At 46.5% G+C, this 20578-nt stretch overlaps 1 pseudogene; it reads right to left on the bottom strand.

Annotated features, from left to right (window-relative positions):
* Positions 1 to 20112: 20112 nt before the first annotated feature.
* On the bottom strand, positions 20113 to 20230 carry LOC134898395 (5S ribosomal RNA; annotated as a pseudogene).
* Positions 20231 to 20578: the final 348 nt, after the last annotated feature.

The raw sequence follows: 20578 nt of genomic DNA, 5'->3' as shown, positions 1-20578 counted from the left end.
AAACGCTACCGTTTCCGGAAAAAACGCAGGAGTGGCCGGAGAAACGGGGGAGTGTCTGGGCGAACGCTGGGTGTGTTTGTGACGTCAAACCAGGAACGACAAGCACTGAAATGATCGCAGATGCCGAGTAAGTCTGGAGCTACTCAGAAACTGCTACGAGGTGTGTAATCGCAATATTGCGAATACATCGTTCGCAATTTTAAGATGCTAAGATTCACTCCCAGTAGGCGGCGGCTTAGCATGAGCAAATCTGCTAAAATCCACTTGCGAGCGAACAACTCGGAATGACCCCCATGGGTGCAGGGGCCATTACTGTGCGGGACTTAATATGGTGGAATTTGTTTTTTTTCCCCTTTGGTGGCCGAGGTCTGTTGGTGCAGGGTCAAAAACTGGAGTGTAACATGGTCTTTTCAGGTGAGATCACGCTCATTTTAGCGAGGCCACGCCCTTCACCAGGAGTGTACGCAAATGTATTTTTCTTGTATCTATGGAGGGGGGTGCACATTTTTTAATGTCAATGGAGGGTGGGGGGTGCATTTTTAAAGCTCGCACTGGGAGCCAAATTGGCCAGAAACAGCCCTGAATACATTAGTGATGTGCACCGGAAATTTTTCGGGTTTTGTGTTTTGGTTTTGGGTTCGGTTCCGCGGCCGTGTTTTGGATTCGGACGCGTTTTGGCAAAACCTTACCGAAAATTTTTTGTCGGATTCGGGTGTGTTTTGGATTTGGGTGTTTTTTTCAAAAAACCCTCAAAAACAGCTTAAATCATAGAATTTGGGGGTCATTTTGATCCCATAGTATTATTAACCTCAATAACCATAATTTGCACTCATTTTCAGTCTATTCTGAACACCTCACACCTCACAATATTATTTTTAGTCCTAAAATTTGCCCCGAGGTCGCTGGATGGCTAAGCTAAGCGACCCAAGTGGCCGACACAAACACCTGGCCCATTTAGGAGTGGCACTGCAGTGTCAATCAAGACAGGATGGCCCTTCCAAAAAATACTCCCCAAACAGCACATGATGCAAAGAAAAAAAAGAGGCGCACCAAGGTCGCTGTGTGACTAAGCTAAGCGACCCAAGTGGCCGACACAAACACCTGGCCCATCTAGGAGTGGCACTGCAGTGTCAGACAGGATGGCACTTCAAAAAAATAGTCCCCAAACAGCACATGATGCAAAGAAAAAAAGAGGCGCAATGAGGTAGCTGTGTGACTAATCTAAGCGACCCAAGTGGCCGACACAAACACCTGGCCCATCTAGGAGTGGCACTGCAGTGTCAGGCAGGATGGCCCTTCAAAAAAATACTCCCCAAACAGCACATGACGCAAAGAAAAAAAGAGGCGCACCAAGGTGGCTGTGTGACTAAGCTAAGCGACACAAGTGGCCGACACAAACACCTGGCCCATCTAGGAGTGGCACTGCAGTGTCAATCAAGACAGGATGGCCCTTCCAAAAAATTGTCCCCAAACAGCACATGATGCCAAGAAAAATGAAAGAAAAAAGAGGTGCAAGATGGAATTGTCCTTGGGCCCTCCCACCCACCCTTATGTTGTATAAACAGGACATGCACACTTTAAAGAACCCATCATTTCAGCGACAGGGTCTGCCACACGACTGTGACTGAAATGACTGGTTGGTTTGGGCCCCCACCAAAAAAGAAGCAATCAATCTCTCCTTGCACAAACTGGCTCTACAGAGGCAAGATGTCCACCTCATCATCATCCTCCGATTCCTCACCCCTTTCACTGTGTACATCCCCCTCCTCACAGATTATTAATTCGTCCCCACTGGAATCCACCATCTCAGGTCCCCGTGTACTTTCTGGAGGCAATTGCTGCTGGTGAATGTCTCCACGGAGGAATTGATTATAATTCATTTTAATGAACATCATCTTCTCCACATTTTCTGGAAGTAACCTCGTACGCCGATTGCTGACAAGGTGAGCGGCTGCACTAAACACTCTTTCGGAGTACACACTGGAGGATAGGCAACTTAGGTAGAATAAAGCCAGTTTGTGCAAGGGCCTCCAAATTGCCTCTTTTTCCTGCCAGTATACGTACGGACTGTCTGACGTGCCTACTTGGATGCGGTCACTCATATAATCCTCCACCATTCTTTCAATGGTGAGAGAATCATATGCAGTGACAGTAGACGACATGTCAGTAATCGTTGGCAGGTCCTTCAGTCCGGACCAGATGTCAGCACTCACTCCAGACTGCCCTGCATCACCGCCAGCGGGTGGGCTCGGAATTCTTAGCCTTTTCCTCGCACCCTCAGTTGCGGGAGAATGTGAAGGAGGAGATGGTGACAGGTCACGTTCCGCTTGACTTGACAATTTTCTCACCAGCAGGTCTTTGAACCTCTGCAGACTTGTGTCTGCCGGAAAGAGAGATACAACGTAGGTTTTAAATCTAGGATCGAGCACGGTGGCCAAAATGTAGTGCTCTGATTGCAACAGATTGACCACCCGTGAATCCTGGCTAAGCGAATTAAGGGCTCCATCCACAAGTCCCACATGCCTAGCGGAATCGCTCTGTTTTAGCTCCTCCTTCAATGTCTCCAGCTTCTTCTGCAAAAGCCTGATGAGGGGAATGACCTGACTCAGGCTGGCAGTGTCTGAACTGACTTCACGTGTGGCAAGTTCAAAGGGTTGCAGAACCTTGCACAACGTTGAAATCATTCTCCACTGCACTTGAGTCAGGTGCATTCCACCTCCTTTGCCTATATCGTGGCCAGATGTATAGGCTTGAATGGCCTTTTGCTGCTCCTCCATCCTCTGAAGCATATAGAGGGTTGAATTCCACCTCGTTACTACCTCTTGCTTCAGATGATGGCAGGGCAGGTTCAGGAATGTTTGGTGGTGCTCCAGTCTTCGGTACGCAGTGCCTGAACGCCGAAAGTGGCCCGCAATTCTTCGGGCCACCGACAGCATCTCTTGCACGCCCCTGTCGTTTTTTAAATAATTCTGCACCACCAAATTCAAGCTATGTGCAAAACATGGGACGTGATGGAATTTGCCCAGATGTAATGCACGCACAATATTGCTGGCGTTGTCCGATGTCACAAATCCCCAGGAGAGTCCAATTGGGGTAAGCCATTCTGCGATGATCTTCCTCAGTTGCCGTAAGAGGTTTTCAGCTGTGTGGCTATTCTGGAAAGCGGTGATACAAAGCGTAGCCTGCCTAGGAACGAGTTGGCGTTTGCGAGATGCTGCTACTGGTGCCGCCGCTGCTGTACTTGCTGCGGGAGGCAATACATCTACCCAGTGGGCTGTCACAGTCATATAGTCCTGAGTCTGCCCTGCTCCACTTGTCCACATGTCCGTGGTTAAGTGGACATTGGGTACAACTGCATTTTTTAGGACACTGGTGAGTCTTTTTCTGAGGTCTGTGTACATTTTCGGTATCGCCTGCCTAGAGAAATGGAACCTAGATGGTATTTGGTACCGGGGACACAGTACCTCAATCAAGTCTATAGTTGGCTCTGAATTAACGATGGATACCGGAACCACGTTTCTTACCGCCCAGGCTGCCAAGGCCTCAGTTATCCGCTTTGCAGCAGGATGACTGCTGTGATATTTCATGGACTGTTGGACAGTCAATTGCTTACTGGAAGTAGTACAAGTGGTCTTCCGACTTCCCCTCTGGGATGACGATCGACTCCCAGCAGCAACAACAGCAGCGCCAGCAGCAGTAGGCGTTACACTCAAGGATGCATCGGAGGAATCCCAGGCAGGAGAGGACTCGTCAGACTTGCCAGTGACATGGCCTGCAGGACTATTGGCTTTCCTGGGTAAGGAGTAAATTGACACTGAGGGAGTTGGTGGTGTGGTTTGCAGGAGCTTGGTTACAAGAGGAAGGGATTTAGTGGTCAGTGGACTGCTTCCGCTGTCACCCAAAGTTTTTGAACTTGTCACTTACTTATGATGAATGTGCTGCAGGTGACGTATAAGGGAGGATGTTCCGAGGTGGTTAACGTCCTTACCCCTACTTATTACAGCTTGACAAAGGCAACACACGGCTTGACACCTGTTGTCCGCATTTGCGTTGAAATAATTCCACACCGAAGAGGTGATTTTTTTAGTGTTTTGACCAGGCATGGCAATGGCCATATTCCTCCCACAGACAACAGGTGTCTCCCCGGGTGCCTGACTTAAACAAACCCCCTCACCATCAGAATCCTCCTTGTCAATTTCCTCCCCAGCGCCAGCAACACCCATATCCTCATCCTGGTGTACTTCAACAGTGACATCTTCAATTTGACTATCAGGAACTGGACTGCGGGTGCTCCTTCCAGCACTTGCAGGGGGCGTGCAAATGGTGGAAGGCGCAAGCTCTTCCCGTCCAGTGTTGGGAAGGTCAGGCATCGCAACCGACACAATTGGACTCTCCTTGGGGATTTGTGATTTTGAAGAACGCACAGTTCTTTGCTGTGCTTTTGCCAGCTTAAGTCTTTTCTTTTTTCTAGCGAGAGGATGAGTGCTTCCATCCTCATTTGAAGCTGAACCACTAGCCATGAACATAGGCCAGGGCCTCAGCCGTTCCTTGCCACTCCGTGTCGTAAATGGCATATTGGCAAGTTTACGCTTCTCCTCAGACGCTTTTAATTTTGATTTTTGGGTCATCTTACTGAACTTTTGTGTTTTGGATTTTACATGCTCTCTACTATGACATTGGGCATCGGCCTTGGCAGATGACGTTGATGGCATTTCATCGTCTCGGCCATGACTAGTGGCAGCAGATTCAGCACGAGGTGGAAGTGGATCTTGATCTTTCCCTTTAACCTCCACATTTTTGTTCTCCATTTTTTAATGTGTGGAATTATATGCCAGTATCAATAGCAATGGCCTACTACTATATTTACTGCGCACAACTAAAAGGCACCACAGGTATACAATGTAGATGGATGGATACTAGTAATCTTAATGGATGACGAGTGACGACACAGAGGTAGGTACACAGCAGTGGCCTACCGTACTGCTATATACAGTATACTGGACCTGGTGGACACTGTCAGCAAACTGCTAAACAAGTCTAAAAAAAAGGCACCACAGGTATACAATGTAGATGGATGGATAGTATACTTTATGGATGACGAGTGACGACACAGAGGTAGGTACACAGCAGTGGCCTACCGTACTGCTATATACAGTATACTGGACCTGGTGGACACTGTCAGCAAACTGCAAAACAAGTCTAAAAAAAAGGCACCACAGGTATACAATGTAGATGGATGGATAGTATACTTTATGGATGACGAGTGACGACACAGAGGTAGGTACACAGCAGTGGCCTACCGTACTGCTATATACAGTATACTGGACCTGGTGGACACTGTCAGCAAACTGCTAAACTAGTCAAAAAAAAGGCACCACAGGTATGCAATGTAGATGGATGGATAGTATACTTTATGGATGACGAGTGACGACACAGAGGTAGGTACACAGCAGTGGCCTACCGTACTGCTATATACAGTATACTGGACCTGGTGGACACTGTCAGCAAACTGCTAAACTAGTCTAAAAAAAAGGCACCACAGGTATACAATGTAGATGGATGGATACTAGTATACTTAATGGATGACGAGTGACGACACAGAGGTAGGTACACAGCAGTGGCCTACCGTACTGCTATATACAGTATACTGGACCTGGTGGACACTGTCAGCAAACTGCTAAACTAGTCAAAAAAAAGGCACCACAGGTATACAATGTAGATGGATGGATACTAGTATACTTAATGGATGACGAGTGACAACACAGAGGTAGGTAGTACACAGCAGTGGCCTACCGTACTGCTATATACAGTATACTGGACCTGATGGACACTGTCAGCAAACTGCTAAACTAGTCTAAAAAAAAGGCACCACAGGTATACAATGTAGATGGATGGATAGTATACTTAATGGATGACGAGTGACGACATAGAGGTAGGTACAGCAGTGGCCTACCGTACTGCTATATATAGTATACTGAAACCTGGTGGACACTGTCAGCAAACTGCTAAACTAAAATGCACCACAGGTATAGGAATGTAGATGAATAGTATACTTAATGGATGACGACACAGAGGTAGGTACAGCAGTGCACTCTGCACTGTACTCCTCCTATATATAATATTAATTATACTGGTGGTCCCCAGTCCCCACAATAAAGCAGCACACTGAGCACAGATATGGAGTGTTTTTAGGCAGACAAACGTATACTGGTGGTCACTGTCAGCAAAACTCTGCACTGTACTCCTGCTATAGCTGCTCCCCAGTCCCCACAATTAAGCAGTGTGAGCACTCAGCACAGATATATCATGCAGCACACTGAGTGAGCACAGATATGGTATGGAGCGTTTTTTTCAGGCAGAGAACGGATAAAAACTAAACTCTGCACTGTACTCCTCCTAACAGCTGCTCCCCAATCCTCCCCACAATTATAGTAATAAACAAGCAATCAAATCAACTGTCTTCTACTAAACGGAGAGGACGCCAGCCACGTCCTCTCCCTATCATCTCCAATGCACGTGTGAAAATGACGGCGACGCGCGGCTGCTTATAGAATCCGAATCTCGCGAGAATCCAACAGCGGGATGATGACGTTCGGGCGCGCTCGGGTTAACCGAGCCATACAGGAGAATCAGAGTATGGCTCGGACCCGTGTAAAAAAGGTAAAGCTCGCGGGGGTTCGGTTTCTCGGAAACCGAACCCGCTCATCACTAGAATACATGCACACCCTTCCAGAGAGTATAATTACAGCAATTCCTGTAATGACATACAATGCACTGAGTACATTGAAAAATGAATCAAATGTTGCTTCCTCTATACGGGATGCGGTCAATATAACGCCTGTCAGGATCCTGGCGTTCAGGATCCCGACACCGGAATCCCAACAGGCATGTAAATACAATGGCCAGAATCCCATCAGAAGCTCGGTATTCCACCTCGGGTGCTGGTCCACGCCACCACCAGAGGGGGAATAGAACAGTAGCGTGGCGAGCTGCGCTCGCTGCCAGGATTCTGGATATCAGGATTCCGGCGTCCATCTCCTTACCGCCGGGATCCGATATTGTATCCCTCTATACAGTAGTCAAGAGCAGACATGTGATATAGTTGCTGGAATGTAACCTCATCATTAGGTAAGTCCCTAACATTGTAAGGGTTTAAAACTAAGGAGTGGGATACCCCTATGCGAGCCCAACCAAACCACCCCAAGGCACCACACTAGTGAGAGATAGCAAGTAAGAGATAGCATATAAATTAATATCTGGTGATCACACTGACTTTAACCCCCTGCACTACAGAAAAATAATGTTGTCCAGGAACAGGGGAAGATCTCCCGCAACCTGGCTACTAACAATTAAGGAGAACCCATTTAATAAAAGGGGTCCCCTCTGTTAATGTAGGCACCCCTTGGTACGCATTACCATGTGATAACGTGTTCAGCAGACAATGTTACCATATGCTAAGGAGAAAATTAATAGATGGGTTTCCCCCATATGGGGAGGGGGGGGGGGGCACTACTATCACCCCCCACCACCACCACCACCCATAATGACAGCTGCAACCAGGTGGACACCCATATTTAAAAGTGGGAAGTCCCCATTTTAAAATGACGTGGACCACTAGTAGCTGCGATGTGGTGATCACCCATGATCACCAGAGAATATTACCCTGCCCACGATAAACAGGCGTTTTCTGTATTTGTGGCAGGGCACTACATGGCATATATAATAATTATATCTGTAAATGTGGGGTTACCCACATACAAAAGAGGTAAATCCCCTCTTTCAAATGATGTGGCCCCCTAAGAGGCTATTGTTTACTGGTCACCTGTGATTACCAGACAATGGTGGTCATTCCGAGTTGTTCGCTAGTTGCAGATTTTCGCTATACAGCGATCAGGCAAAAATCGGTATTTCTGCGCATGCGCATGGGCCACAGTGCGCACGCGCAAAGTACTTTTACTCAAAACTATGCAATATTACACAAGGTCTTGCGGCGCTTTTCAGTCGCACTGCTGATCGGTGAGGGATTGACAGGAAAGGGGCGTTTCTGGATGGTAACTGGCCGTTTCCGGGAGTGTGCTAAAAAACACAGGCGTGTCAGGTAAAAACGCAGGCGTGCCTGGAGAAACGGGGGAGTGGCGGGCCGAACGCAGGGCGTGTATGTGACGTCAAACCAGGAACCAAACAGTCTGCTGTGATAGCAATCTAGGAGTAGGTCTGGAGCTACTCAGAAACTGCAGGAAAAGATTTGACAGCAATTCTGCTAAACTTTCGTTCGTACTTCTGCTAAGCTAAGATACACTCCCAGAGGGAGGCGGCCTAGCGTGTGCGTTGCTGCTAAAAGCAGCTAGCGAGCGATCAACTCGGAATGAGGGCCAATATCGCCAAGAATTATGGATCTAAAATGGTTTCCTAGTATGGGGGAGGGGCACCTTTTATGCCCTATCTCCACATACTCCACATATCTTGGACGCAGGTCAGATCACAACAGCAACAGGAGGTGTCTGTTTGTAATAGGTGTCCCCTGCTGCATTACCATACAGTCCTATCTCTGCTGCTTCAAAGCAAGCAGCAGTGATAGCAACTCCAACAACACCTGAATCAGGCCCATGGTTTTGCCCAACTGCTAACAAAATTCCTGCTGCGATCAACTTGGAATTACCCCCCAGGGTTTCTTTGTGGTGTATATAAGATGGAGAAAAATCATCTTAGCTTTTCCTTCCCTTCCTTGAAGTGTCAATAAAAAACACTTTTTTTTTTTCGGGGTGCAATTTCAATTATTATCCTTTTCCATGCTAGAATGAGCCAACAGATTCTTTTTTTTCTGAAAATACTAAGGGGTATATTTACTAAGCTCCCGATTTTGACCGATTTGGTGTTTTTTCTTCAAAGTGTCATCTCGGGAATTTACTAAACTAAAATCTCGGCAGTGATGAGGGCATTCGTATTTTTTTGGAAGTCAAAGAAAAAAATTACGAATGAATACACCATCGGTCAAATACACCTGTTATTTCATACAACTCGGTAATTTACTAAAAATTCTAAATCACAAACACTGCCGGCAATAGCCAAACAATGCCGTGAAAAAGTACAATTCGTAAAAAAAAAGCAGTTTTAAAATAGACCTGCTTTTTTTTACCGTGTTCTGATAGTCATGCACGGATCCGTGAGATCCGTGCATGCTTATCAGTGGGAAGGGGTGAGAAAGTGTTAAAATTCACACAAAAAATGCGTGGGGTCCCCCCTCCTAAGCATAACCAGCCTCGGGCTCTTTGAGCCGGTCCTGGTTGTAAAAATATGGGGAAAAAATTGACAGGGGTTCCCCCATATTTGAATAACCAGCACCGGGCTCAGCGCCTGGTCCTGGTGCAAAAAATACGGGGGACAAAAAAGCGTAGGGGTCCCCCGTATTTTTTGAACCAGCACCGGGCTCCACTAGTCAGAGAGATAATGCCACAGCCGGGGGACACTTTTATATAGGTCCCTGCGGCCCTGGCATTAAATCACTAACTAGTCACCCCTGGCCGGGGTACCCTGGAGGAGTGGGGACCCCTTAAATCAAGGGGTCCCCCCCTCCAGCCACCCAAGGGCCAGGGGTGTAGCCCGAGGCTGTCCTCCCCATCCAAGGGCAGCGGATGGGGGGCTGATAGCCAAGTGAAAAAAGAAGAATATTGTTTTTTGTAGCAGTACTACAAGTCCCAGCAAGCCTCCCCCGCAAGCTGGTACTTGGAGAACCACAAGTACCAGCATGCGGTGGAAAAACGGTCCCGCTGGTACCTGTAGTACTACTACAAAAAAAATACCCAACAAAAAACAGGACACACACACCGTGACAGTAAAACTTTTTCTCTAACGTCCTAGTGGATGCTGGGGACTCCGTAAGGACCATGGGGAATAGGCGGGCTCCGCAGGAGACATGGGCACTTTAAGAAAGAATTTAGATTCTGGTGTGCTCTGGCTCCTCCCTCTATGTCCCTCCTCCAGACCTCAGTTTGAATCTGTGCCCGGACGAGCTGAGTGCTGTTCAGTGAGCTCTCCTGAGCTTGCTGTAAGAAAGTATTTTGTTAGGTTTTTATTTTCAGGGAGCTCTGCTGGCAACAGACTCCCTGCATCGTGGGACTGAGGGGAGAGAATCAGCCCTACTCTCTGAAGATAGGTCCTGCTTCTTAGGCTACTGGACACCATTAGCTCCAGAGGGATCGTACACAGGATCTCACCCTCGTCGTCCGATCCCAGAGCCGCGCCACCGTCCCCCTCGCAGAGCCGGAAGACAGAAGCCGGGTGAGCATAAGAAGCAAGAAGACTTCGAAATCGGCGGCAGAAGACTCCAGTCTTCACTGAGGTAGCGCACAGCACTGCAGCTGTGCGCCATTGCTCCCATACACACCTCACATACTCCGGTCACTGTAAGGGTGCAGGGCGCAGGGGGGCGTGCGCTGGGCAGCAATTGGGACCTCTTTGGCAAAAGTTTAGCATATATACAGTTGGGCACTGTATATATGTATGAGCCCCCGCCAAGAAAATGTATATTTAAGCGGGATAGAAGCCCGCCGTCGAGGGGGCGGGGCTTCTTCCTCAGCACTCACCAGCGCCATGTTTTTTCTCCACAGCACCGCTTAGAGGAAGCTCCCCAGCCTCTCCCCTGCAGATACACGGTAGAAGAGGGTAAAAAGAGAGGGGGGGCACATAATTAGGCGCAAAAATCAATATAAACAGCAGCTACTGGGTTAACATTAAGTTACTGTGTTATTCCTGGGTTAATAGCGCTGGGGGGTGTGCTGGCATACTCTGTCTCTTTCTCTCCAAAGGGCCTTGTGGGGGAATTGCCTTCAGATGAGCATTCCCTGAGTGTGTGGTGTGTCGGTACGTGTGTGTCGACATGTCTGAGGTAAAAGGCTCCACTAAGGAGGAGATGGAGCAAATGTGTGTGTGAGGGGTGTCTCCGTCGACAACGCCGACACCTGTTTGGATATGTGTAATTAAGTGCTAAGGTGAATTTATTGCACAAAAGATTAGAGAACAGACAGGAAATCTACCCATGTCTGTCCCTATGTCGCAGAGACCTTCAGCGTCTCTCAATGCTCACTATCCAAAATAATAGACACTGATATCGACACGGAGTCTGACTCCAGTGTCGACTGCGATAATGCAAAGTTACAGCCAAAATGGCAGGAAAGTATTCAATATATGATTATTGTAATAAAAGATGATTTGCATATCACTGATGACTCATCTGTCCCTGACACAAGGGTACACATGTTTAAGGGGAAGAAAGCTGAGGTAAATTTCCCTCCTCTCATGATGAAAAAGAGCGGGAATCTCCAGACAAGAGACTGCAGTTTCCCACAAAGAATTCTCAGGGAGTATCCTTTCCCTACTAGGGCCAGGATACAATAGGAATCTTCCCCTAGGGTGTCACGTTTGCCCAAAAGGTAGCCCTTACTTAACAGCTATCCTCAGGGATCCTGCAGATAGCGTGCACATTCTGGTACACTACTCAGACCGGCGATTGTGTCGGCATGGGTTTATAGCACTGTAGCAGCGTGGACAGGTACCTTATCAGCAGAGATTGAGACCCTAGTATGTATGTATATATATATATATATATATATATATATATATGTATATATATAGATATATCTATTAAAGATGCTGTCTTAAGATATATATATAAAACATGCCCAAAGAGACATTAGTCTACTGGGTTCTAGAGTCAACGCTATGTCGATTTCTGCTTGACGTGTCCTGTAGAATATGCAATGGACAGGTGATGCCGACTTAAGAGGCATATGGAAGGCTGAGGATTGTGTGGAGAAGGGATCTCGGACCTGGTCTCCACAGCTATAACTGGTAATTCTGATCTTTTGCCTTATATTCCTGCACAGCCTAGGAAAGCACAACATTATCAAATGTAGCCTTTCGATCACAAAGAAACAAGAAAGTCCGAGGTGCGTCCTTTCTTGCCAGAGGCAGGGGCAGAGGAAAGAAGCTGAACAACACAGCTAGTTCCCAGGAACAGAAGTCCTCCCCGGCCTCTACAAAATCCACCGCATGTCGCTGGGGCTCCACAGGCGGAGCTAGGCCCGGTGGGGGCACGTCTTCGTAATTTCAGCCACAAGTGGGTTCACTCCCTGTTGGATCCCTGGGCAATAGATATTGTGTCTCAGGCATACAAGCTGGACTTTGAGGAGATGCCCCCTCACCGACGGCCCTGCCGGCTTCCCCCCACGAGAGGAAAAATAGTGTTAACTGCAATTCACAAATTGTATCTTCAACAGGTGGTGGTCAAGGTTCCCCTCCTTCAACAAGGAGGGGGTTATTATTCGACCATGTTGTAGTCCCAAAACCGGACGGTTCGGTCAGACCCATATTGAATTTAAAATCGCTGAACATATACCTGAAAAGGTTCAAGTTCAAGATGGAATCGCTAAGAGCAGTCATCGCAAGCCTGAAAGGGGGGAGATTTTATGGTGTCTCTGGACATAAAGGATGCATACCTTCAAGTCCCCATTTATCCACCTCATCAGGCGTACCTCAGATTCGCGGTACAGGATTGTCATTACCAATTTCAGACGTTGCCGTTTGGTCTCTCCACGGCCCTGAGAATCTTCACCAAGGTAACGGCTGAAATGATAGTGCTCCTGCGGAAGCAAGGTGTCACAATTATCCCGTACTTGGACGATCTCCTCATAAAAGCGAGATCAAGAGAGCAGTTGCTGAACAGCGTATCACTTTCTCTGGAAGTGTAACGGCAACACGGCTGGATTCTAAATATTCCAAAGTCGCAGTTGGTTCCTACGGCTCATCTGCCTTTCCTAGGCATGATTCTAGACACAGACCAGAAAAGGGTTTATCTCCCGATAGAGAGAGCTCAGGAACTCATGACACTGGTCAGGAACATATTAAAACCAAAACAGGTGTCAGTGCATCACTGCACTCGAGTCCTGGGAAGGATGGTGGCATCATACGAGGCCATTCCCTTCGGCAGGTTCCATGCGAGGACCTTTCAATGGGACTTACTGGACAAGTGGTCCAGATCACATCTTCAGATGCATCGGTTAATCACCCTATCCCCCAGGGCAAGGGTGTCTCTCCTGTGGTGGCTGCAGAGTGCTCACCTTCTCGAGGGCCGCAGATTCGGCATTCAGGACTGGGTCCTGGTGACCACGGATGCAAGCCTCCGAGGGTGGGGAGCAGTCACACAGGGAAGAAATTTCCAAGGTCTGTGGTCAAGTCAGGAGACTTGCCTTCACATCAACATCCTGGAACTAAGGGCCGTATACAACGCCGTACGTCAAGCGGAGACTCTGCTTCGCGACCAACCGGTTCTGGTTCAGTCAGAAGCTACCAGAATTCTTCGCTGGGCGGAGAATCACGTAAGCGCACTGTCAGCAGTGTTCATCCCGGGAGTGGACAACTGGGAAGCAGACTTCCTCAGCAGGCACGGGAGAGTGGGGACTTCATCAAGAAGTCTTCACGCAGATTGCAAGTCGGTGGGAACTACCACAGGTGGACATGATGGCATCCCGCCTCAACAAAAAGCTACAGAGGTATTGCACCAGGTCATGAGACCCTCAGGCGATAGCTGTGGACGCACTGGTGACACAGTGGGTGTTCCAGTCTGTCTATGTATTTTCTCCTCTTCCTCTTATACCCATAAGAAAAAGAGGAGTGAGAACAATACTCATTGTTCCGGATTGGCCAAGAAGGACCTGGTATCCAGATCTGCAAGAAATGCTCACAGAGGACCCGTGGCCTCTTCCTCTAAGACAGGACCTGTTGCAACAAGAGCCCTGTCTGTTCCAAGACTTACCGCGGCTGCGTTTGACGGCATGGCGGTTGAACGTCGGATCCTAGCGGAAAAAGGCATTCCAGATAAGGTAATTCCTACGCTGATAAAGGCTAGGAAGGACGTGACAGCTCAACATTATCACCGTATATGGCGAAAATAGGTTGCTTGGTGTGAGGCCAGGAATGCCCCTACGGAGGAATTCCAGCTGGGCCGTTTCCTTCACTTCCTACAGTCAGGAGTGACTTTGGGCCTAAAATTGGGTTCCATTAAGGTCCAGATTTCGTCCCTATCCATTTTCTTTCAAAAAGAGCTGGCTTCTCTACCTGAAGTTCAGACGTTTGTTAAGGGAGTGCTGCGTATTTAGCCCCCTTTTGTGCCCCCGGTGGCACCTTGGGATCTTAACGTGGTGTTGAGTTTCCTGAAATCCCACTGGTTTGAGCCACTTAAAACGGTGGAATTGAAATATCTCACGTGGAAGGCGGTCATGCTACTAGCATTGGCTTCGGCTAGGCGTGTGTCAGAATTAGCGGCTTTGTCACATAAAAGCCCCTATCTGGTTTTCCATGCGGATAGAGCAGAATTGCGGACCCGTCCACAATTTCTGCCAAAAGTGGTTTCATCCTTTCATATAAACCAACCTATTGTGGTGCCTGTGGCTACTACTGACTTGGAGGATGCCGAGTTACTTGATGTGGTCAGGGCTTTGAAGGTTTATGTAGCCAGAAAGGCTAGGGTCAGGAAAACAGAATCTTTGTTTATCCTGTATGCTTCCAACAAGCTTGGTGCTCCTGCTTCAAAGCAAACTATTGCTCGCTGGATCTGTAATATGATTCAGCAGGCTCATTCTGCGGCTGGATTGCCGCTGCCAAAATCAGTTAAGGCCCATTCCACTAGGAAGGTGGGCTCTTCTTGGGCGGCTGCCCGAGGGGTCTCGGCATTACAGCTGTGCCGAGCAGCTACTTGGTCAGGTTCAAACACTTTTGCAAAGTTCTACAAGTTTGTTACCCTGGCTGAGGAGGACCTTGTGTTTGCTCATTCGGTGCTGCAGAGTCATCCGCACTCTCCCGCCCATTTGGGAGCTTTGGTATAATCCCCATGGTCCTTACGGAGTCCCCAGCATCCACTAGGACGTTAGAGAAAATAAGATTTTACTTACCGGTAAATATATTTTTTGTAGTCCGTAGTGGATGCTGGGCGCCCGTCCCAAGTGCGGACTTCTTCTGCAATACTTGTATATAGTTATTGCTGCAATAAGGGCTATGTTATTGTTGCATCAGGGTTGAACTGATGCTCTGTTGTTGTTCATACTGTTGACTGGGTAAGTTTATCACAAGTTATACGGTGTGATTGGTGTGGCTGGTATGAGTCTTGCCCTGGATTTCCAAAATCCTTTCCTTGTACTGTCAGCTCTTCCGGGCACAGTTTCTCTAACTGAGGTCTGGAGGAGGGACATAGAGGGAGGAGCCAGAGCACACCAGAATCTAAATTCTTTCTTAAAGTGCCCATGTCTCCTGCGCAGCCCGTCTATTCCCCATGGTCCTTACGGAGTCCCCAGCATCCACTACGGACTACGAGAAATAGATTTACCGGTAAGTAAAATCTTATTATATATATATAACAAATCTGAGGGCGCTAACAAATTGCTATTCTTTTACAAACAATCAAAATATTTTAAGTAAAAATTTATTCATAAAACAGAATACTTTCTCCATTTCACAGTGTTAATAACATTTTCACCATACAGGATGGATATTCAATCTGAAATGCATGAATTCCAATATGCACCAATTAGGTTTGATCAGATGCAGAACCCAACGCGTTTTGTCCCTTAGGACTTCCTCAGGGGTATTAGATTTGAACGAACAAAAAGTACAATAACTTAATATATTCACAATACATAATTATATATAACCATCCAGACCCATTGGTTAGATACAACGTATTACAAATGAATATCCATAATTTGAACAGTAATTGAAATGATAATTACCTAAAAAAAATAAATTTAGTGGCTATTTTAATGGTGCCAGACTATAAAGTGAAGGTAGAGCAGGTGACGTGAATAATGATAATAAATAATATACATACCAATAAGTGTCTGAGACTATTATCTCCAGACGGAATCCTTATTAAAAGATCAAGATAAACCTAGACCAATATTGGACCTATAGTGAAAATAATTATTTATTGTGGGATTTTCTTCCAGATAATTTTCACCCATGTGATAGAGAAGTAAACGATATACATACCGATCGGGCTAACCACTACACCATCTGTACTGCCCGATTCAGGGAGCACATTACCATCACCAGTACGCTGCCCCCCCCCCCCTTCAAGGAGTGCAGCAAGCACATACCCCTCACACTAGTGGACCAGTAAGTATGTCTGCACCTAGAGCAGCACAGTGAGCACATACCCCCAACCCACTGAAGGAGTGAATATGCCCCCTTTCAAGTGCTGCAGCAAATAAAATAAAATAAAAAAATAAATAAATAAAAATTAAATATATATATATACACTGTATATATATATCTCCTGTCACACGGAGGGGGAGTGAGCAGCAGTTAGATTGGAGACACATGGCCTCCCCTGATGTCCCCTGGTCCAGAGCCCTGCACACTCCCAGCGCAGCAGTACCCGCAACCCGGTCACCTCACCTTGATTACAGTTATAACGGCGCCAGCAGTGAGCTTCGGGACGGGAGAGACTGGTGGCCACTCAGACACCTGAGACTCCGGAGGCGCCTCTCACTGCTCCATGAGGGTGCCCACCGCGGCACCGTGTCATAAAAAGGCCATATCCGCTGCTGTCCTGACAGTGAAAGTCAGAGCGTAGCCACGGCAGTAGTCGCAGAAACCACTGGACCACCAAGGTAGATGCTGCTGGGGGGAGCAAGTAGCATTATTTGAATTAACATTTAAAAAAAAATCTCCTAAACGACAGGGGGGGCACATGCCTTGGTGCCCCTACCCCTCCCCCCCCCCCGTGCTGAATCCATCCGACACTGCTAATACTCTTACTTCCCGATATGTTAGGAAGCTGAAATTTAACATACTGTAGGTATTCTTCAGGTGGGAAATAGGAAAACTAGTATTTTAAGAAACCTCCCCTAAGGGGATGAAAAGGGAAGTGCCATAATGACGTCATGCATGGTTTGTGTTGCATGAACGATAACGCCCAAACAGACAATCGGATCAAAATTTGGATTGCACCTCCAGTGTGTAGAATTTAATAGACTACAAAAATGGTCCTGTCACTTTCTACCGTATCTGCTACAGGGTGCTCCTTGGCTAATGCCAAGAACCATGGATTAATATTTACTTACATTAACACGTCTCAAATTTACATCTCTATAGATTTACCAAATTATTAACACTCATGTACAACTGTGAAAATCAGAAACTCCCATGCGAAGAATGGGTAGTGCAGCTAGTATAATAATTAATATACAGTGGGGCAAAAAAGTATTTGGACAGCCACCGATTGTGCAAGTTGACCCACTTAAAAAGATGAGAGAGGTCTGTAATTTCCATCATAGGTACACTTCAACTGTAAGAGACAGAATCTGAAAAAAAAAAAAAAACAGGAAATCACATTGTATGATTTTTAACAATTTACTTGTATATTTTTGTGGAAAATAAATATTTGGACATCTACCAAGCAGCAAGATTTCTGGCTCTCACAGATCTGTTACTTCTTCTTTAAGAAGCTCTTCTTTCCTCCACTCATTACCTGTACTAATGGCACCTGTTTGAACTGGTTATCTGTATAAAAGACACCTGTCCACACCCTCAAACAGTCAGACTGCTACCTCTCCACCATGGCCAAGACCAGAGAGCTGTCTAAGGACACCAGGGACAAAATTGTAGAGCTGCACAAGGCTGGGATGAGCTACTCGACAATAGGCAAGCAGCTTGGTGAGAAGAGATCAACTGTTGGCGCAATTATTAAAAAATTGAAGAAATACAAGATCACTGACAATCCCCCTTGACCTGGGTTCCATGCAAGATCTCACCTCGTAGGGTATCAATGATCTTGAGAACGGTGAGGAATCAGCCCAGAACTACACAGGGGGACCTGGTCAATGACCTCAAGAGAGCTGGAACCACAGTCACAAAGGTTACCATTAGTAACACACTACGTAGTTATGGACTGAAATCCTGCAGCGCCAGAAAGGTCCCCCTGCTTAAGCCAGCACATGTCCAGACCCGTCTAAAGTTTGCCAGTGACCATCTGGATGATCCAGAGGAGGATTGGGAGAATGTAATGTGGTCAGATGAGAGCAAAATCAAACTTTTTGGTATAAACTCCACTCGCCGTGTTTGGAGGGAGAAGAATGATGAATGGCATCCCAAGAATACCATACCTACTGTGAAGCATGGGGGTGGAAACATCATGCTTTGGGGCTGCTTTTCTGCAAAGGGGACAGGACGACTGATCTGTATTAAGGAGAGGATGAATGGGGCCATGTATCGTGAGATTTTGGGCAAAAACCTCTTTCCCTCGGTAAGAGCATTGAAGATGGAACGTAGCTGGGTCTTCCAACATGACAATGACCTCCGTAAGAAGCATTTCAAGGTCCTGGAGTGGCCTAGCCAGTCTCCAGACCTCAACCCAATAGAAAATCTGTGGAGGGAGTTGAAAGTCTGTGTTGCCCGGCGACAGCCCCAAAACATGACAGATCTAGAGAAGATCTGCATGGAAGAGTGGGCCAAAATACCTGCTACAGTGTGTGCAAACCTGGCCAAGAACTACAGGAAACATTTGACCTCTGTAATTGCCAACCGAGGTTATATTACAAAGTATTGAGTTAAACTTTTTGATTGTCCAAATATTTATTTTCCGCAAGAATATACAAATAAATTTATTAAAAATCATACAATGTGATTTCCTAGTTTTTTTTCCAGATCCTGTCTCTCACAGTTGAAGTGTACCTATGATGGAAATTACAGACCTCTCTCATCTTTTTAAGTGGGTCAACTTGCACAATCGGTGGCTGTCCAAATACTTTTTTGCCTCACTGTATACAGTATAGCATACCTACCAACTTTTAATATTTTAGACTCCTCTGCGTGGCGAAGCTGTGCCCTCCCAAAAAGGGCATGTGGTCTTTTTAAAAGGGGGTGTGGCTTCACGGGAATGCCACGACCAACTGCCATGCCGTCTGTTTTCATCACTGAGGGGGAATGCCCTGTGCTCCGTGACCTGCAGTCCCTCTGTCTCCTGTTAATAGACTTAGAGGGGTTGGAGGCAGCACTGGACTTACTCTTGTGAAGGATTGTATATATACCTTCAACAAACACCAACAATAGAGAACAATCAAAACCAATCCCCTGAACGGGGTATTGGTCATATATATATATAGGTTGGTGGTGCTCCCAGAGTCAGTAATACATGTGGTAATTTTTTAAGGGAAAAGAGAGACTCTGTGTTGGGGCACTTTTTGCGTAATATAAATTGTGTTAAAACTTTACTTTTATCAAAATGTATCTTAAAATAATGTACAGACCTTTATATAACAATGATCACCCATTAATGAACAGAAAATTGCTCACATAGGGATTTGATTACCCAGTGTAAGCATAGATTATTTTCCCATTTGGAATTCAAATGCACCTGGGTGAAAATATTAAAAAACAAATACAATGATTGGAAGTGCTTATATCTTCAATTATTCAAACAAAATTTCTTATAATGATACACTTCTTTGTGATAGCTCTCTTGGTATGTATAATACTGAGGCAAAATAGTTTCTAAGTAATATTGATAAATACCTCCATTTTTAGTACATATAATAGCTTTCTTAGTATATATAATTTTTGGGCTGAGATAATTTATAATTTGATGATGAATACCTTGGTTTGCAATGCTGAGTAAGATATTTCTCTCCTTATACTCGATAGGAGATAGGATAGTATTGGAAAGAGTAAAGGGCTCTACACATTTAAAGATCCGCCGCGCTGCCCGACGGCGGATACGACCGACGGGCGACCCGGTGGCAGAGGGGGCAGTGACGGGGGGAGTGAAGTTACTTCACTCCCCCGTCACACGGCTCCATAGAAGTGCAGGCAAATATGGACGAGATCGTCCATATTGGCCTGCATGCACAGCCAACGGGGCACCAGCGATGAACGAGCGCGGGGCCGCGCATCGTTCATCGCTGGTGCCTCCACACTCAAAGATATGATCGTTATCTCATTCATTAATGAACGAGATCGTTCATATCTTTGAGTGATATCGCCCAGTGTGTAGGGCCTATAAGAAGAATAGAGGTAGGGCCAGTGCTTTCTCCACCACTTCTGCTGTTTGTGGGTGTTTATATATATCTACTGCACCTGATATTCCAATGGAGTCACCCACCTTGTACTGATCAGGCCTATCACTGCTTTGCTTCCAAGATCAGACGGATTTGGGCGTGTCCAGTGAGGTGTGGCAGTAGTAATACTCCAACAAATGAGAGAGTGTGTGGTTGTGGCTTAATTAATTACCAAAGTGAGAACTGTTAATAGACGCAATGAGTGACAGGAGCCTCCTAACTGCCAACTCCCCCCCCCCTACCTGCGGCCTTTGGGATACTGCAACCTGCGGGTGGGACAGCGGACAGTCCCTAAAAAATTAGACTGTCCCACGAAAATCGGGACAGTTGGTGTTGAAATATGTACAACAGACTTTGGGTTTGTTTATATGCATGTAGTTACCGTACAGGGGCAGCAGATGGCGCTGTATACTTACAGAGGTGTATTGTTTGTCTGCTGTATATGCATGTACTTGTTTGTTCTTCCTCCTCAC

This window comes from Pseudophryne corroboree, chromosome 3 (assembly GCF_028390025.1).
Source record: "Pseudophryne corroboree isolate aPseCor3 chromosome 3, aPseCor3.hap2, whole genome shotgun sequence".
Classification (NCBI taxonomy): domain Eukaryota; kingdom Metazoa; phylum Chordata; class Amphibia; order Anura; family Myobatrachidae; genus Pseudophryne; species Pseudophryne corroboree.
This window is presented reverse-complemented; position numbering and strand designations above follow the sequence as displayed.